The sequence below is a fragment of the Callithrix jacchus genome, chromosome 10 (assembly GCF_049354715.1).
Source record: "Callithrix jacchus isolate 240 chromosome 10, calJac240_pri, whole genome shotgun sequence".
NCBI lineage: Eukaryota > Metazoa > Chordata > Mammalia > Primates > Cebidae > Callithrix > Callithrix jacchus.
The window spans coordinates 93,013,481-93,033,260 of NC_133511.1; the positions used below are offsets into that span (position 1 = coordinate 93,013,481).

The 19,780-nt window shown below is 41.9% G+C and overlaps 1 long non-coding RNA gene across 6 annotated transcripts in view; it reads left to right on the forward strand.

Moving 5' to 3' along the window:
• Positions 1-19,780, forward strand: part of LOC103796261 (uncharacterized) — a 175,913-nt gene that overhangs the window by 133,712 nt on the left and 22,421 nt on the right. For 5 of the 6 annotated variants that reach the window (XR_013523364.1, XR_004730584.3, XR_013523362.1 and 2 more), the window contains 2 exons: positions 11,306-11,456; positions 12,475-14,255. This is a non-coding gene — a long non-coding RNA (uncharacterized LOC103796261). Of the gene's footprint in view, positions 1-11,305; positions 11,457-12,474; positions 14,256-19,780 lie in introns of those variants that run through there. The other variant, XR_013523361.1, reaches the window with a different exon arrangement.

A 19,780-nucleotide genomic window follows, 5' to 3' on the forward strand; every position in this document is an offset into this window, starting at 1 on the left:
TATATAAGGTATGTTATCAAGCCAGCTGTCAATGGGCTTAATCTTGAAGGGCAATGTTGAGAAACAGTGTAAAACCCATGCTTCAGAATTTGCCTTTAGACCAAGGGAGCTGGGGTGTTTATACATCAAATCCAATCAGCACACCCTAACGTGCTAATGTGCTAATTACCAGCACATTTAGCCTGCCATGCAAAGGCTGAGCAGCCTGCCTTAGTTTAGAGAAAAGCCTTCAGGTCAAGAGTGCAAGAAGAATTTTCTGGAACCAGCTAAGTGATGTGGGCATGGCCGTAGTGTCTACTGTATAACTCTCACAGTTCCACTCACCAGTGTTGCTTTACTCTTCTGTGTCTTTGCTTATGTTGTCTTTACTCCTTTCCCTTTCTGATCAATTTCAAATCCTCAGACTTCCTAGGTTTGTGTCCTGCCTCTGCTACTTCCTAGCTAGAGGACTTTGGGCATGTTACTTAAGCTTTCTGTGCCTCAGTTTCCTCATCTGGAAATAGGCATAGTGATAATTCTCATCTCATTAAACAGTTGTTAGGATCAAATGGTAGTGGTGGAAAGCACTTATGGCAGTACCTACCACTTAATAAGTCTTCAGTAAATGTCATCATATTTGTTATCCTTCGATAGCTACTTCAAGTGGTGGTGCCTTGAAGAAAGCATCCCTGAGACTCCAGGCTGGGTGAAGGGCTCAGGCCCCTTCTTAACACATTATGGTGATATTTTCCATGTGCAAGTTTATCTTCTACTATGGACAGTGAGTTCTCCAGGAAGCCATCTCTGTGGCTTACTCAGGTCCTTGTCCTCTACAATTCTTGCAGGACCTAACCTGCCATTCCGTTAATGAATGATAACAGAGACTTTGCTTTCATTCACTCAGAAATAAACTCTTTGCTTTAAGATTCACCCTGAGTAAAATGTAAACTTCATCAAACTGTAGTAATAATACACTTTCTTTATCCTAACACATACATTGCCAACACTCTTCCTTTAAAACAAACATACGTACACACACATACACACACACACACACACACACACACACAGAGAGAGAGAGAGAGAGAGAGAGAACCACTTCTTAATATTTCTGAAACCAGGTTGTCTGTCTTAATAAGATTTTTTTTCACTTTATCTGCCTTTCTTTCACAAAGTAAGCCATTATTAATTAAATGCTAGACTCTAGCATTAAAATTGACAAACGTATGGTTTAGACCTCAAAGTGAAGGATAACTTGGAAATAGTTTTCAGTTGCTCTTCAAGAAGAAAGCAGGTTCCTGGGGTGCCCTGCCATGTGGTCGATTTCATACTCCTGTCATTCTGCTAACACAATTCCAGAAGCTAATTCTGTTGCATCTTACAGAGTATCAGTCTCATTCTGATCAAGGATGAGCAGGTCAGACTGATGGGTCCTAGGAGTGGGGAAAAAAAGAAGAAATAGTTTGATGCCATGTCAGAATTTCAAGACAGAGACACTAAATCAGAAGCCAGGATGGAGGAGCCAAAAAAGTGGGCAATAGGTGACACAGTTGAGGAATGGAGTAGCCAGAGAGTGGGAAGTAGGAACCCAGCACAGAGATGCAAACCCAGCCAAGAAGTTATCTTGCATTGGATGCCTGGAATGGATACCCCAAAGCCAAGATCCATTGCAGAGAGGACACTGGTGGTACAGGGTCTGGCCCTGGGCATCAGCTGGGTGAAGCTGTTAGGGATGGTGGAGAAGAAGGCATTGACAATGAACCACAAGGCTTGGGAGGGTTTGGACAAGTATTAAACATTGCCTTATTTAATTTTGCTTGAAAAGAAAAATAACTCTGGTTAGAATATTTTAGAACACAGGCTTGCTAGTATCACTAAACTAGAAAAAAAATTGTCAAAAATTAAAACAAAAAACAAAGAGCAAATCCGGATTTGAATCTAGCCTCCTTGAGTTAATAGCTAGAAGAATTTGGGCAAGCAAGTTCTCTGAATTTAACTTTTCATCATGAAATACATATAATACCCCTGGGTTGTTGTGAGGAATTATTAAGCTAAGAAGATAATGACAGCAATGGTCTACTGAATACTTAATATTTCCAGGCATGGTACCAAGGGTTTTCCCATACTTGGTCTTATTTTCTAAAATTAGCCTACAAGGTAAGTACTATAGGTTCTTATTTTTACAGATGCAAATTGAGTTTCAGTATGATTAAGTAACTTGTGCCATGTCTCATAGCTAAATAATATATATAAATCATCACACATGGAATACAGTAGGTGTTTAACTCACGTGAGTTTTCTCCTTTCACTTTGCTTGCAATGCTAGCCATAGAAGATTTAAAAACTGTCTGATTTTTCAGAAGAAGAAATCCTTGGAAGAGCACTCCCTCTCTGCTGGACTAGAGTTTAACTATCATCATGTTCTTTGGGAATTTGATAGCCTTTTAATCCACCAAGGCCATGACCTTCTTGTGATGTGTTAACTTCCTCTGCCGCCAGTGTTTCTCCCGAGGGACCTCCATCTGCATTTGTTTGTGGCTCTCTTTCCCAGTGATATTTCCTCCTTTACCTGATTCTCAAGATAATTTGTTTCTCATATGAGCTTCAGCAGCCTGAGAGATGATGTCAAAATCAATCAGTCCTCCAACAAGCTTTGTAAATACAATCCCTTGGCTTTGCATAAAGGGTATTAAAGGGTATCTCTATTGCCCAATTCTTCCTGGAGCAGTGGAGCCACTCAAAGGAGAATCGGGAGGTTAGAACACATCCTAGAACATGAAATCTCATGTATGGGGGGATGTCAGCCTCATAGCACCTGAGCCCTAGTGTGGGAAGATGAGAGCTAGGGAGGTGTTATCCCCTGGGACTTCTGAGAGCTGCAGGTGGGACATGGTAGCCCTTGATCCAATGTGGATAATGAGGAGCCCTCTTAGAGAGCCACAGAAACCATCCCTGAGTCATGTCTTCCCTTCTCTTTCAGTATGACGTTCTCTGTTGGGGAGGAGGCAGCAATGCCTTGGAAAGTTTGAGCTGGTTTGTGAGGTGAGGTTGAGGCTGGAATCTCATGTTTATCTCCTTCCTCAAAACAGAGCCAGAAGATGCAAGCCAGCTGCCATGGCCTGACTGAAGCCTGTTATGGATTTGTCTTTTAATGTGTTTGTTAAAAATTTGAATCAGATGCAGCATTTAAAATAAGACTTCACATGAAACTCCAGATTTCTGGCTTCTCTTGAAAAATCACACCTGATAATCCTGGGCTAGCATTTCTATGGGCAAGAGTAGGCAGGATCTAAGTACACCTCTTCAGGTGGGGCAGGTGTGGTCCTGTGTGCCCCAGTCCCACCTGGCCCCATGCTTCCTTAGGTTTCCTGTCTTGTTCCCTGGGCATTTGAATTTGGAAGGAAAGAACGGGAAGGAAAGTAACAATAGAATTAAAAGACTTACAACCTAACCCAGTTAATAACGGGAAAAGTAAAAGTTGCTTCAGGTAACTATTTCCCTTACGTATCATACAGTTTTGCAGACAGAGCAATTGGAGATCAGAGAAGTGAATTAAGCTGCTCAAAGTCATGTGGTGTTGGTAAATGGTACAACCAAAATTTGAGGTTTGGTCTCTTTGATTCCAAGTTATGTGACCACAAAATCCCACTTTGCCACAGTGGCCTCTCCGAGAATTTGCTTCCCTTTAATGAAAAGGATACCCTCACACTTCTGCATACCTGGGGTACCTGATGCCCTGCTAGATATCAAAGAGTTAATGCTATACTGGTCACCATTCTTGATACCAAGAAAATTCGAGAGGAATCTTGTTTTTCTCCAATGCTGGCTGGCATCTTCTCTGCTCCCTGAGTCACTAATGAGAATGTGTACAGCGATATTCAAATAGGATAGGAGAAACTTCTTTGTATCATTGAGGTTACCATTTGCGTTAAGGGAAAAGAGGTTCGATGACTCTCAGTTCGGCAATACAGCAGCCATCTGTACTTCACATCATTGGCCTGAGTTTTCAGCCTCATTAAATTCTTTCAGGTCATCTGGTCTCAATCTTTGTGGTTGCCCAAGTGCATATTTATGTACCATGAGTTATTGCCATTTCTAACTTGTGCTTAACTACTCCCACCTCCCACCACCCTTAATTGATCTTGCAGTACTTCTGGTATTATTTTTAAAGTCTTCCATTTCCCAGTTATTTCCAAGAGCCCACAGGAGTTACTGCATGTGTAACAGACGCTGTGTCGTCTGGGTTTCTACATAGCTTTTACCTTATTCTGTCAAAGCTCCCCGATGAGCTATTTTTGCTAGGTACTGTAGTCTCCCACTAGACACCACTGCCAAGAGGTGTTAAGGTCATATGGGGTGCATGCAGTGGCGGGTAGAACGAACGTTTCTTTCTGATGATCTGTGTTTCACATGGCTACCAAACTGCTGGTATTGCCATGTCTTAGAGAGTCTTAGTTTGACTGTTTTTTTTCACAACATCCCTCTGCCTCCATACATACCTTTGTATTGTTCCACAGGATTCAGAGGAGATGCTATGGGGAACTGGGCTGGGAGATACAATACTGAGCTAGAGTTTGCTCCTTCCCTTTGATGAATAAGGCTTTATTTTTGCGCCAAGACTATCTGCCTAATACTCTCTTCCCTTAGGCTGAGTTTTCTCCCAGGTGTCTCTTTACTCCCCTGTGCAACCCTTGCTATCTTGCCTGCATTGGGCATGACTGGCTCTAAGTGATGGATATGGCTCGGTGGCTCGGAGTCAAATTGGAATCCCTGAAATCTGTTGTTTTGTTTTGTTTTTGTTTGTTTGTTTGTTTAAGACAAGGTCTTACTCTCTCACCCATGCCAGAGTAAAGTGGCACAGTCTTGGCTCACTGCAGCCTCAATCTCCTGGGATTAAGTGATCTTCCCACCTCAGCCTCATGAGTATCTGGGACTATAGTCACATGCCACCATGTGCGGCTCACTTTTTGTATATTTTGTAGAGGCAGGGATTTGCCATGTTGCCTAGGCTGGTCTTGAACTCCTGGGCTCAAGCTATCTGCCTGCCTTGGCTTCCCAATGTCCTGAGGTTACAGACAGGAGCCACTATGCCTGGCTGGAACCCTTGAAATATTAGGTGGCAGTATTTTATATAATTTTGTCTCCTTAGAGCCCAAATCATCTGAAATAGGTTTATCATACAGCCTCAATCCAGTCACAGGTTGGCTTAAGTCTTCCTCTGGGTGCTTGGGTATGCAGCTTCATTGTCTTCTTTCCTGAACAAGCAAGCCTGTGACTCAAAGAGATTTTGAAATTTGGACTCTTGCATGATGAGAGCTGAGTAACAAGGTTATAGGGCCACAGACACCACTGCAATAGTTGGGACTCCAGGAGCCGGCTAAAGCAGCAAGGAGGAAATAGAAGTGAAACCCAAGGAAAGGATTATGGCTAGGTCTTGGGAAGAAGGGATTGAGGCAGTGAACTTTCTCTTGTTCCTGCCTTCCTCTGTCGACTGGTTTCATCTTCTCTCTCTCTCTCTCTCTCTCTCTCTCTCTCTCTATGCAGACTGTCTACCTTTGCCTCCCAGTTCACAAGGTGGCACATGACCATCCGATTGTTTTCAGGTTTACATATAATAGTTCCAGAAATATGCAAGACTTTTCTAGTCCCAAATTTAAATTCCCAGGAGGAAGAACCTGATTGTTTCTGTTTAGATCAATGTTCACCTCTGATTCAATCAACTGGGTTCCAACCACCAAGTCTGTGTCTAAGGATCAAAGATAAACCAGAGGGGTTAGAGTGAGCTAGACAGTCACATACACATTCATTCTACCTGAACATTTTTTACCCCCCATCTTCTGACATTTACTTGTTTTTTCTGGAAAGGCATTGAGGAGTAGAGGAGCGATACTCAAAAGAAACAGTGCAGTCTAACAATAATGTTCTCTTTTTTTTTTTGAGACAGTGTCTCACTCTGTCACACAGGCTGGAGTGCAGTGGTGTGAGCTCAGCTCACTGCAACCTCCGCCTCATGGGTTCAAGTGATTCTCATGCCTCAGCCTCCATATTATCTGGGATTACAGGTGCACGCTACCACTCCAACTAATTTTTGTATTTTTAGTAGAGACAGGGTTTCGCCAGGTTGGCCAGGCCGGTCTCAAACTCTTGGCCTCAAGTGATCTCCCCTCATCAGCCTCCCAAAGTGCTAGGATTACAGATGTGAGCCACTGCACCCAAACCTAACAAATAATCTTAGTAACTAATATTTACTAAGAATTTCCTATGTAGCAGATACTGTATTGAGTAAATCACAGGAATTATCTCACCTATTACATACAAGAAGATCTTACCATTGGTTATTATTATTAGCTTCATTTCACACAAAGACACCAGGGTTAGTGGCTGGCTGGACCGAGATCTATGTGGAGAGCAGAGCTCACACCAAAATGCATGCTTTCTATCACTCTGTTTAGAGACAGACACACCTGATTTCAAACCTTGAGACGAAAATAGCTTTCTAATTAAAAATGGTTTAAAACTAGGCAACTTAGGCAAATTATTCTTTTCTTTCATGTATCTGGGCTTTCCTGCCTTGTCTAAGCACATTTATTCTTTCTAATGCTCCCTGACTGTAACCAAAACCTCCAGAGCCCTTCACCCCATCCTCTGATTGCCATGAAAGGCCAATCTCAGATAAATAGTTTAAAAAGTGACAAGAAAGCAGGATTTGAAGTCAGAAGACTCGTATTTGAATCTTACATCAGGTTTGTATTAATTGTCTGACCTAAGGCAAATCTTTTTATCGTTCTGAATCATAGTTTCCCTATCTAAAAAATAAGATGTAGAGTTGTTATTATTGGTGGTGGTCTGTCCTAAGCATTAAATTAAGAAATGCATGTGACATGTTCTGAAAACTGGAAGATACCATACACTTGGAAAGGAGTCTGTTACCGTCTCACCAGTGCACCACAATGTAGCTGTCTCTCCATGTGAGGTTATCACCTGAGACCAAGAGAATTAAGGAGTGTGGATACGAAGGGTGAGGTTGGAGTAAAAGTTTAATAAGTGAAAGAAGAAAGCTCTCTGCTGCAGAGAGGGGACACAGAAGAGGGTTACTGTTTTTCACAGTTGAATATAAAGGCTTTTACAGGAAACTGATGAGGACTGGGCATGTCATTTGCATAAGTCATGTATTTCTGGTAGCTCCACCCCCATCCCCCTAATGTGCATGTAGGCCCTTAGCTTGAGTTACCCTATTGCTTTGTTCCCCTTATTACACATGTGTCAGGATGAAATTTTCCACCGTAGGCATGTCTGTACAAGTCACCCGTGTAGCCTTTCTTATCTGTGCAGCTGTGGGCATGTCTTGGGCAAGCCCCCCTGTGCAAGTTCCCTTATCTGTTCTTGCAGGCTGTTCTTTTGTTTGAAAGAATTCAATCCACTACCATCCTAACTGCCTGCCTGATTGATTTCTTTCTTTCTCCTCTCTCAATTCTTATTAAGGCAGAAAAATTCTAGAATGACTTTTTGTCCTATAGCCTGGTTCCCAGAATGTTTTGGGAATGTAACCACCCAATGGGTTCACCTTGCCCACTGCCTAGACAGAGCCAATTTATCAAGACAGGGGAATTGCAACAGAGAAAGAGTACCTAATGCGGAGTCGAAGAGAAAAAAGATAAGGTCTTTTAAATATTTATAGCTTGGATATTCATGTTTAATTACATAGAGCTATTTTGTTTAAATACATGTTTAATTACATGTATTTAATTACATAGAGCTATTTTGTTTATAAATACATGTTAAATTACATGTTTAATTACATAGAGCTATTTTGTTTAAAAAAAATCTCTTTTACATCTCTTATTACCAGACTGTAGTCAAGACAGCCAATATTTCTGGCCTTGAATTCTACCCCAGGAAACCACCCTTATGAAATTAGTAAGTTTTAATTAAGGTTATAACTTAGCCATGGATACATAAGATATTTTAAAGAAATGGTAAAAAGCTGTTTTTTTTTAACAAGATTTAGAATATCCCCAAAGGTAGTTCAGTGATAGGAAAGTTCAAGACAGGAAATCAGAAGGTATCCATGGGTTGAAAACAAAAACCTCAATAAATGGCAAAGTTACACAAATAACAAACCAGAAGGGAATCATTCTGGAAGCCAAGAAGTGAGCCCAGGCCCCCACTGTCAAAAGATAAAGCCTTAGCTAATGAGCTACACAGCATTGAGCAGTTTCTATAGCTCTTCCCAGAAGTCTAGAGCTGCTGATTTCAAGTTTGTAAAGACTTTTAACTGCTCAAGAGAATTGTTAGGGCTTTGACATAAACCCCAAAATTTCTGTCCTCTGGATGGTAGAGACCAAGATAAAGTTTTTTTTACATGGTCACAAGGTTAGGCTCTTAAGGACACAAAACAAGACAGAAATTTCATCTGGTATTGGTTTCAGGGACCCACAGCAAATTTTATAACTGACCAGCCTGCTGGGTTGGCTTGAAAAACAGGCTTATAGGGGTCCTAAATTCATATTGTATCTGGACACCCCTCTCTCCATTACAGAAAGACAAATTCTTAGCACAAAGTGTACCAGATTTTCTATAGCCAAAGACTAGTCTCACAAATCCTTTTTTTACTATTAAACTCTTGCAGATGAGACACACAGTAACATTTATCATATCGCTTACCACTGCCCTCCCCCCACCTTACACGGCAGAGAGAGAGAGAAAGAGAGAGAGAGAGAGAAAAGACACTTTTCTGGCAAGAATACTTACCATTTTTGCCATCATATCAGGTTTCTGGGTCCCCTTTCTCTGCAGCTTCCAAAAGAGTGGAGCAGCTTTTGATGGCCCTGTTCACTGTGCCATAGCTGTGGGGGATTAAGCCCCATTACAAAAGAAAATCATCCTTTTCTGTTTCATGGAACCATAGGTAAAAGCTTCTCAATTTTGCAAGATGCTGCCTGACAGGCTGCATGGGGAACTAAATTAACATTTTCCATCCCAGTGGAAGCAAAATACACATAATGCAACAGACACTGGTCACCTGGTTTGGTACCCAACATCAACCTGGCAAGGTTCAAACTTTTTCCTGTTGGTTCTTCTTGTCTTTGATCTATGCAAAGTGGGGAATGCTGACCTCCATTCAGGAGTTCAATGAGTGGTCTCTGGGCAAGATGAAGAGCAGTCACTCCAATCCAGGGCTGTTAAACTTCTTTCAGCACTCACAGAATGTGACCAGATAGATAAGGAGAGTTCTTTGAGTTAGGCCTGCTGGACTTCAATCAGCAATTCCTTCAGAGATCCTTTCTACATATACAAATACATACAGACAAGACAGACAAAAGGCCTTCCACATCAAGATTCCTAACCAAGAATTCCAGAGTATTTCTTTCTTCCAGACTATCCTCCTATTTTCTGTTTGAGAAATCTCCCTGAAATCTTCTTGATTGAGGAGAAGTCTCTCGAACCAAGACTCTTTCTATTAGTTAGGGAGAGCCAACTGAGACCCCCCCAGGAGCCAAAGCAAGACAGACACCCCATGGTGTAGCTACAGACACCCCACCATGGGACTACAGAACTAGTTGGGAGAAGGAAGGAGACACTGGCAACACGTAGGATACTCACCAACCAAGACACCCCACAATGGGGCTATAGACAGACACCGTGTGATAGGGCTACAGTTAGGGTACGTCTCCCCAGGACTATTTCTATATTGCAATTAAATACGTGCACATTAGGTCAACAGTACCCTATCAGTACAGAGAATACCAGAGTCAGCACCCCTGCCGTGTCTAAGTGAGGTAGGCAGCTGCTTGGGCTGGCCTCTGAAACCATTGCTAGAGGGGGCTAGTGAACCACAGGCAGGGGTAGCCACAAGGGCAATCCTGGCTAAGCCTCCAAATTTATAACCACCCAATGGGTTCACCTTGCCCACTGCCTAGACAGAGCTGATTTATCAAGACAGGGGAATTGTAATAGAGAAAGAATAATTCACCCAGAGCCAACTGGGCAGGAGACCAGAATTTAATTATTACTCAAGTCTCCCCAAACACTCAGGGATCAGAGTTTTTAAGGATAATTTGGTGGGTAGGGGTCCAGTGAATCAGGAGTGCTGATTGGTTGGCTCAGGGATTAAATCATATGGAGTCAAAGCTGTTCCCTTATGCTGAGTCACTTCCTGGGTAGGGGCCACAGAACTGGTTGGCAGATCCAGCTGGGGCCATCTAGTTGGCAGAAATCCAAAAACCTGAAAAGACATCTCAAAAGGCCCATCTTAGGTTCACAACAGTGATGGTACCTTTAAGAGTAATTGGGGAAGTTGCAAATCTTATGACTTCTGGAATAATGGCTGGTAATATCTAGAATTCCAGCCCCTCTTGTTCTAACTTGGTGGCTGGTAGCCTTCCATTCATTTTACAAGAATGTTTAGTTCTTGGGAAGGACTATTATATAAACTACAAATTGCTTCCCAAGTAGTTCAGCCTACACCCAGGAATGGAGAAGAACAGTTTAGAGATTAGAAACAAGATGGCTTTGGTTAAGTCTGATATTTGTCACTGCCATAATTTTCTTAGTGATAGTTTTGCAAAGGCAGTTTCAGGAACATCATTGTTTGCACAGTACTTCCATACTCTTAATTTGTAGTTGCATATGTTTGCCTGTTTTACCTTTTAAGTGGCAGGAGTTTTGAGTCTAGTTTTGAAAGAAACTTGTGTGTCTTTCAAGTTTCTTATAGAACTTAGAAATAATGTATGTTTAATAAATGCTAGAGGTACAGATAACATTCAGGCTTTCCATGCATCTGTCTTTCATTTTTCGTTGGGATGTTTTTCAACAGTCTGGGGACCTCTTAACAATGTGGGTGAAAGGCTTTGAAAAATCTCTAAAAGCCCTATATAATGCAAAAGTATTTTAAACTTACAGGAGGTGTTATTACTACTAATACTGTGCAAATTAATGCATAGTTGTGGAAATAATAACTCCATAAGCAAAAATGCTTTTATTTGTGTTTTGTTCTTTGCATTGTGCAAATACAGCCTATATAAGTCAAATTTCTACATTTCTGTATCCTGTGTTCCTTAAGGCATATCTTGAGATATCAAAAGAATAAAGAAACATAACAACATGAAATCACATAAGATTGGAGCTTAAAGATCATTATGTTCAGCCTTGCCATTGTGCAGACGAGGAGACTAAGAGACACAAAATAACTTGCCTAACGTCACACAGCAAAATAGTAATCTTTTTTCTGTCATTATTCATCCTCTGAAATATTTGGATGTATTTAGCATTATTGATATTTCCTTGAAAAAAGAACAATTTTTAAAATGAAATCTTTTGTTTCCAGGGTAGAGCAATGCATTGCTCCTTAGGCTCACCTAAGGAGGTTGTAGAGATGAGCCCAAGGAAGGAAACCAGAAGAGTCCCTGGGTTCACCAGTTATTTGTTGGCTCCCTACAAACTTGTCATTCAAGTGGCTAATCTTACACCAGTACCAGGTGAGTTTCTCTAAATTAAATATTGAGTCACTTCAAATAATTTTTTCTTGAGCATCTAATTCATGCCAATGGTGTGCTAGGTTCTATGAGAAAATAAATGTGAATTACAGATGAAAATAAATAACCATCAGGCCAGGTACAGTGCCTCATGCTTGTAATCCCAGCACTTTGGGAGGCCAAGGGGGGTGGATTACTGGAGATTAGGCATTTGAGACCAGCTTGGCCAACATGGTGAAACCCTATCTCTACTGAAAATGCAAAAATTAAGTGGGCATGGTGGTGCATGCCTGCAATCCCAGCTACTCAGGAAGCAGAGGCATGAGAATTACTTGACTCTGGAAGGCAGAGGTTGCAATGAATCAAGCTCTCACCACTGCACTCCAGCCTGGGAGACAGAGTGAGACTCCGTGTGTTGTGTGTGTGTGTGTGTGTGTGTAAAATCAGAGAATAGAATGAGTATAGCCCAGTGGACAACACCATGGACTATGGAGCCAGACCACCTACTTACCAGCTGGATGATTAATCTCGAGCAAGACCCTTAAGCTCTTTGGGAGTCAGGTTCTTCATGTATAAAGTGTGGCTTACTTAATGTTAATAGTTTCTGTGAGGTTATGAATTTAACAAATATCAAGCTCTGTGCCAAAGCTAACTACTTTGCTAATCACTGATTTTGCAAAGTGTGTTGTGGAGATGTGGCTGGACAGGTTTGCCATCAGAGTGGATATACTGTTGTGTTAAAAACAAGCTGCCAAGTTCTTTAGCCAGTGGTTGGTTGGTCTGAAATCCTTGCAAGATGCTGATGCTCAAGCTGTTGACACATGCATTACCTACTTTAACAACTATCAGAGAAACATGATATGGGGTAAGCAGGTGCTTTTTAAAAATTGTTCATGGACTTCTGTAAAATGCAAGATAAATAAGTTATTATAACAGTGGAAAAAAAATAGCAGGTGCTTACAGGGTCCGACATATAGTAAGTGCTGTAGTAACAGTTATTTTACATGTGTTATCTCACCAGGTCTCACTCTAAGCCTATGAAGTAGAAACCATACACCTTTTATGCAGGAGTAAAATGAAGAGGTCAAGTAGCCTGCTTACAGTCACCCTGCAATCAGCAACAGAGCCAAGAGTCAAGCCCGACAGCCAGGCCTGGTCTCGTAAACACTGTTCCAGCTGCTGTCCTCAGATACAAATCTTGCTCTCAAGAAGGTCGTATTCTAGAAGCCTTATTGCAGGACTGAAAACACTAAGTACCACTAGAGAAATAGAAATAATGTGGATGGGGATTTCACAACAGGGCCTCTGGGAAATTGTTTCCAGCTTAGAAAATCAGAGGAAGCTTTAAGAAAGAAGTGGAATTTGAGGCTTGAAGGATTTATTTGTGCAGAAGCAGGAACGAGAAAGGACAAACAAAAAGCCAGGGATGAGAGGGGTAAGGTATAGCTGAAAGACAGGAGGTAGTTGGTTCAATCCAAGTGGACCCTGGGGTATGTGCAGGACAGCAGGGAAGGCTGAGGCCTGAAACCTTCCCTAGGTGAAACCAGATCACAAGGGGCTTCAAGTACCAAGCTAAAGAGTGTCTGTCTAAAATTGAAGGTCCTTAAATGGCTTTTCAGAGGACCAAAAAAAAAAAAAAAAAAAAAAACCAAATGGGAAAAGAACTAAAGGAAAAAATAAGACCTAAGACTCTGAGGCATGATGTCAGTAAGAATTGGCGGAACATGGGCTTATTGACCTAGTTAGTTCTCTTCTGAAAAAGCCACATAGGTTTACAGAAAAAAAAAGGAGTTGATTTTATAAACATACTTGTTCATTAGAAGGGTTGAAGCATTCTTTCTAAAATGTGATATAATTTTTATATTTAAGTTAAAATGCAATTATAAGTATTTTTCCTTGATTGGATAAAATAGATCTAGAATTTAAATTTTATTCGTGAATTGTTTCCCTCCCTCTCTCCCCCCCTCTTCCTTCCTACTTGCATTTGTGTTTGGTTCACTCCTCTCTCTTAGACAATAGGTATTTTCTCGTTTTTTAAGTTCCAATTTCTCGTCATGTTTTGAATGCTGTTTTATGTTTAAATTTCATATTTATTGTAACATGAACCCTCAGCCACTAGGACATCCAATATCCCTAGAATGGCAGAGTTGAAAGGAACAGTACAGATGATCTATTCTAACATTCATCTTACAGCTGAGACAACAAAGGCTCAGAGAAGGAACATGACTTTTTCAAAAACATAAGAGCTAGTTCAAGGCAGAAATGGGACTTGGACTTGTTTTCTGGCTCCTTTTTAGTGCTCGTTTCAGTTCATCATCTGAGTACGTGTCAGGGCTCTGGGGACTCTACCTTCTTGAGAATGGTTTAGGGAATCTCGGTAGACTTCTCATGTACTACTGCAGGACTTAGAATCTATGAAGTATTTAGAGCTGGAGGGAACCTAAAGATCCTTAAATCCAGCATCTTCCTTGATATAGTCTAAATGGTCCCTCAAAAATTCATGTGTTGAAAAGAATCCCCAGTGCAACAGTGTTGGGAGTTGGGGCTTTTTGGGAGATATTTGGGTGAACAGGTTAATACCACTGTAAAAGGGCTTGATGGAAAAAGTTTGGCCCCTTTTCCTTCTCCTATCCCTTCTGCTATATGAGAACACAGTGTCCTCCCATCTGAAAAAATGTAGCATCAAGGTGCCATCTTGTAAACAGAGAGCAGTCCTCACCAGAGAGCTGAACCTGCTGGTACCTTGATCTTGGACCTCCCAGCCTCCAGAACAGTCAGAAATAAATTTCCATTCTTTATAAATTCCCCAGTCTCAGCGATTCTGTTAAAACAGTACAAATGGGTGAAGAAACTTATTTTGCAGAGGAGAAGACCAAAGCTGAAAGAAGTAAGGGGGGACCTGCTTAACTCACATAGCTGGAGACGTGCAGAACAAGGTCAGGGATTCCAATCTGCTGACTCCCAGGCCCATGCTTTCATTCTGTATATGCTCATCCTTAGTTTCAAAGTCTCCAGTTCAAAAATTCATCTCTTTATAGTCACATATACTGAAAGGAAGTCTGCTTCACAATGCCTAGAGGAGCTTCAAGTGGAATGTGTCCAAACCAGGAGGAAATAATTCCTTTGATTTTCTTCTGGATGTCAGTGCAGGTTGGTGTGTGGTGAAGGTAGGGGTGTGGAAAGCTGGCCAATTCTGCTTTACGAGTTCTTTATTCTTTCACACCCAGAAAGTACCACAGCCATTGAATTCTTGGTGAAATCAGAACATAAAATAGTGAAAGTGGGGTTGGGAACCTGGTAAAGCAATACTCAACATAGCCAAAACCAAGATTGCATACTTACATAGTATTTCTGTAGCCATTTAGTTCTTCACACTCACAAAGTGAACACACAGCTCAAGGCTCAGTGGCCAGACTATGTAGTGGAGGTGGGATGTGCCAAGGTGTACATGCATGCGAAAGAACAATGTAAACTATGAAACATGTACAACAGGAAAAAGCAGAAAGAAATCCATATCTCTCCCTCTGATTATCTTGTTATCTCTCCTCTGTCATGGATTAGACCCAGAGAAGAATATTAGCCTAAATCTCCAGCAACTGTTCATCGTTTTCAACCTCTCCTGCTTGGTAAAATCACCTGGGAGCTTTGAAAATAATATTGATGCCTGAGCTTCACCCCCAGAAATTCTGATTTACCTGATGCAGGATGGAGTTTACAGATCACGATTTTTTTTAAGACTAGATACCTAATGTGCAACTAGGATGGAAAATGACTCAATTAGACTATCAAGTATCTTTCCCTGACTGCTGGGATCCATTCCTTGTGCTGCTGTGAACAATTTTGTAGCCACTTAGGGCTAAATACACTTATAATGTGGTCTTACACTGCATTCATTCAATTTAATAGATATTTGGTGAGTGGTTTCTGGTACATGGCTAGGTGAACTTCAGTGGGTACATAGGTAAATGAAAATGTCCACTGCTCTAGAAGAGTTTATACAAGTAACTGTGGCCTAGTAAGGGAGCAATGATCTTTCCCAAGGAAATGCAAAAGGCTTCATGCATTTGACCTTGAAGATTCTAAACATATAGAAACCCTTTTTATATTCATAGAAGATCCATTTGTAAAGAGAAACCTGCCTAATTGAAAATTTGCTTTGATAAGTCTACCATGAAAACAAGCCTTGGACTGGTGCCTGGGTTTGAAAAGTGAAAGCTTCTCTGCATAATAGAGAGTGAGAGCAGGTGATCAGCACTAAATGCAATGTAAGGAAATAGTCAAAAGCACACTTAGTGACTTTTAGAGATGGGGTCTCAATCTGTCACCCAGACTGGAGTATAATGGCATGATCATAGCTCACTGTAGCCTCAAACTCTTGGGCTCAAGTGACCCTCTCACTTCAGCCCCCTGAGTAACTGGGACTACAGGTACGTGCCACCACACCGAGCTATTAAAAAAAATTTTTTTTTGTAGAGACAGGGTCTTGCTATGTTGCCCAGGATGTTCTCAAACTTCAGGTCTCAAGCAATCCTCTTGCCTCAGCCTGCCAAAGTATTGAGATTACAGGCCTGAGCCTGTAATTGTGCCCAGCTGTAAGGCCATTTTTAAAAAGAACTGTTAAAAATGTCAATTATGGAATGTAAATCTCATTTTCACATTTATTAAGAATTATTCCATAAAATACACATTGCTCATTATTTAGTAAGAGTGAATTCTGTATGAAAAATTCAAAGAAGTGCTGAATCCCACCTTGAGATTGTCAAAAGAAAACCAGAGGGTGCACATGGGGCAGCTGCCTTATGTGTGGGTTTGCTAGACTTTACCATTAAAATTGCAGGACACCCAGTGAAATGTAAATTTAAATGAATACAATTTTTTTTTTTTTTACTATAAATACATTCAATGGAGTATTTGTGCATACTTATATATTTTTTTCTAGGAATTTTTCATTTTACTTAAGTTTTAAAAATTTTTATCACAAAGGTTTTTAGTATTCTCTTTTTATTTTTTATTTTTTTTAAATTTTACTTTAGGTCCATACTATATCTGGCATTTCTCCCCGTGTTATCCCTCCCCACCCTCCCCAGCCCCCCACTGTCTCTCCCCTACCCACCCCAACTGCCTCCAGTGTGTGATGCTCCTCTCCCTGAGTCCAGCTGCTCTCGTTGTTCAACACTTACCTATGGGTGGGTGAGAAGATGCAGTGTTTGGCTTTCTGTTCTTGTGTCACTTTGCTGAGAATGATGGTTTCCAGATTCATCCTAGTCCCTACAAAGGACATGAACTCATCATTTTTTATGACTGCATAGTATCCCATGGTGTATCTGTACCACATTTTCTTTGTCCAGTCTATCATTGATGGGCATTTGGGTTGGTTCCAGGTCTTTGCTATTGTACACAGGGCTGCAATGAACATACGTGTGCATGTGTCTTTATAGTAGAACAATTTATAGTTCTTTGGGTATATACCCAGTAATGGGATTGCTGAGTCAAATGGAATTTCTATTTCTAGATCCTTGAGAAATCACCACACTGTCTTCCACAATGGTTGAACTAACTTACACTCCCACCAACTGTGTAAGAGTGTTCCTATTTCTCCACGTCCTCTCCAGCATCTGTTGTCTCCAGATTTTTTAACGATCACCCTTCTAACTGGCGTGAGATGGTATCTCAATGTAGTTTTGATTTGCATTTCTCTAATTACCGGTGATGATGAGCATTTTTTCATATGTTTGTTGGCCTCATATATGTCTTCTTTGGAAAAGTGTCTGTTCATATCCTTTGCCCACTTTTGAATGGGGTTGTTTGTTTTTTTTCTTGTATATCTGTTTTAGTTCTTTGTAGATTCTGGATATGAGCCCTTTGTCAGATGGATAGATTGCAAAAATTTTTTCCCATTCTGTTGGTTGCTGGTTTGCTCTAATGATGATTTCTTTTGCTGTACAGAAGCTCTGAATTTTAATTAGATCCCATTTGTCTATCTTGGCTTTTGTTGTCATTGCTTTTAGTGTTTTAGTCATGAAGTCCTTGCCTATGCCTATGTCCTGGATGGTTGTGCCTATGTTTTCTCCTAGTGGTTTTATGTTTAAATCTTTAATCCATCTGGAGTTAATTTTAGTGTAAGGTGACAGGTAGGAGTCCAGTTTCTGCTTTCTGCACATTGCTAGCCAGTTTTCCCAATGCCATTTATTAAACAGGGAATCCTTTCCCCATTGCTTGTTTTTGACAGGTTTGTCAAAGATCAGATGGTTGTAGATGTGTGGTGTTGCTTCTGGGGCCTCTGTTCTGTTCCATAGGTCTATGTCTCTATTTTGATACAAGTACCATGCTGTTTTGATTACTGTAGCCTTGTAGTATAGTTTGAAGTCCAGCAGTGTGATGCCTCCAGCTTTGTTCTTTTTGCTTAGGATTGTCTTGGCTAGCGCATACTTATATTAAACACTTTTTCATTTGGTTTGATGTTTTTTCTGGCAGCCCTATTATGGGTTACGGTTGGATAGGGATTTTATAATCAGAGAGGGAGATAGGAAATGGGCAAAGGTACAGAGGAGGTAGAGTATAAGGTACATTTAGGGAATAGGGAGAAGTAGGGTGAGAGTGCAGTGTCAAGTGTGTTGGGAGTCGTCTGGGCATTAAAGCAGGAAAATAAAGCTACATCCTATAAGACCATAATGCCAATATTGCTGATTTGTGCTCCGTCAGCAATGGAGAGCCCTTTTACATGTTAAAGGGAGGGAAATCATATGCTCTATTCATTCATCCATCCATCTATCCATCCACATTAAGTGTATCAGTATGGCACTCTTGAAAAGCATATGTTCTTTGGGAGGGGATTCAAGATGGCGCTGTGAGAACAACCCAGGATTGGAGCCCGCGTTGAATTCGCAAACGGTGAGTCAGTGCTGCATTTCCAGACTGATCTTTGTTGCCCACAGAACGGGGAAACTCCCAAGTATAAAAAGACACGGGAGGCCAGGCAGTAGGTCTGCCTGGCGAAGCCGGCAGCCGGGGCGGCGGCGGCCGGCCCTACCCAGCAATCCCCACAGGGCGCGCTTGTCCAGGTGCCTTGTTGAACCGGCAACCTGAGACTTGAGAGGGCTGGACTTGAGACTGAACGAGACTTGCACAGTAGCCCAGCCCAGGGGATTGCAGGGACAGATTGCTTGGGATACCCAGTGGGACGAACAAAACCGCGATTTCAAACTATCCCGGGCAGACGGTCCGAGACGCTCTGTGGGGGAGGGGCGTCCACCACTACGGAGGCAACCTGCCCCAACTGATATACACGCCCACTGCTGAGGCAGCCAGCCGTTGCCGAGGCAACCCGCCCCAACTGAGATACACGCCCACTGCTGACGCAGCCAGCCGTTGCCGAGGCAACCCGTCCCTACTGAGATACACGCCCACTGCTGACAGCAGCCTGCCGTTGCTGAGGCAACACGCTACAATGAAGAGACTCCGCTGCAGGGCGTGGCGGAGACCACAGCAGAGCCGGCAGGAACAGCGCGAATCACACAACAGCAGGGCGGAGCCTCGGCAGCCAAACAGTGGCTAGTCTGCCTTTGAGCTGGGCAGGACACCTGATCGGACATCCAAAAATAAAGCCCAAACCCCTCAACACAGAGCATTTGAGAAAAAAAAAAGGGTTGCTTAATGAGCTGTGTTGCAGCAGAATCAAACATAGCAGCCTAACAGCCCTGAATGAACAACAGAGTGCACAGCTCAGCAATTAAACCCCTATAAAGTACAAACTGTCTCCTCAAGCAGCTCCCTGACCCCTCTATATCCAAAAGACTGTCATTAGGCAGGCATCATCCTGGGACAAAGAGAGCAGAAAAAGAAACTGGTAGCATCCCTCGCTGTGCCACGGCTACTAGAGGTGCACCCCAGACAAGCAGGGTCTGGAGCGGACCTCAACAGTCGGACAGCGAAGGGGCTAGACTGGTAGAAGGAAAACCAAGCAACAGAAATACTTCATCATCAACATTCTGGGTGTCCACTCAGAGACCCAAACGAAAAGTCAGCAACTACGCAGACGACCAGCGGACAAATCCACAAAGATGGGAAGAAACCAGCGCAAAAAGGAGGAAAACACCCGAAACCAGAACACATCGCCTCCTAGAAAGGACCAAAACTCCTCACCAGCAAGGGAACAAAGCTGGACGGAGAATGACTGTGACGAAATGATGGAATTAGACTTCAGAAGATGGATAATGAGAAACTTTTGTGAGCTAAAAGATCATGTATTAAATCAGTGCAAAGAAACTAAGAACCTTGAAAAAAGATTTGAAAAAAGATTCGAGGAAATGATAACTAGAATGGATACC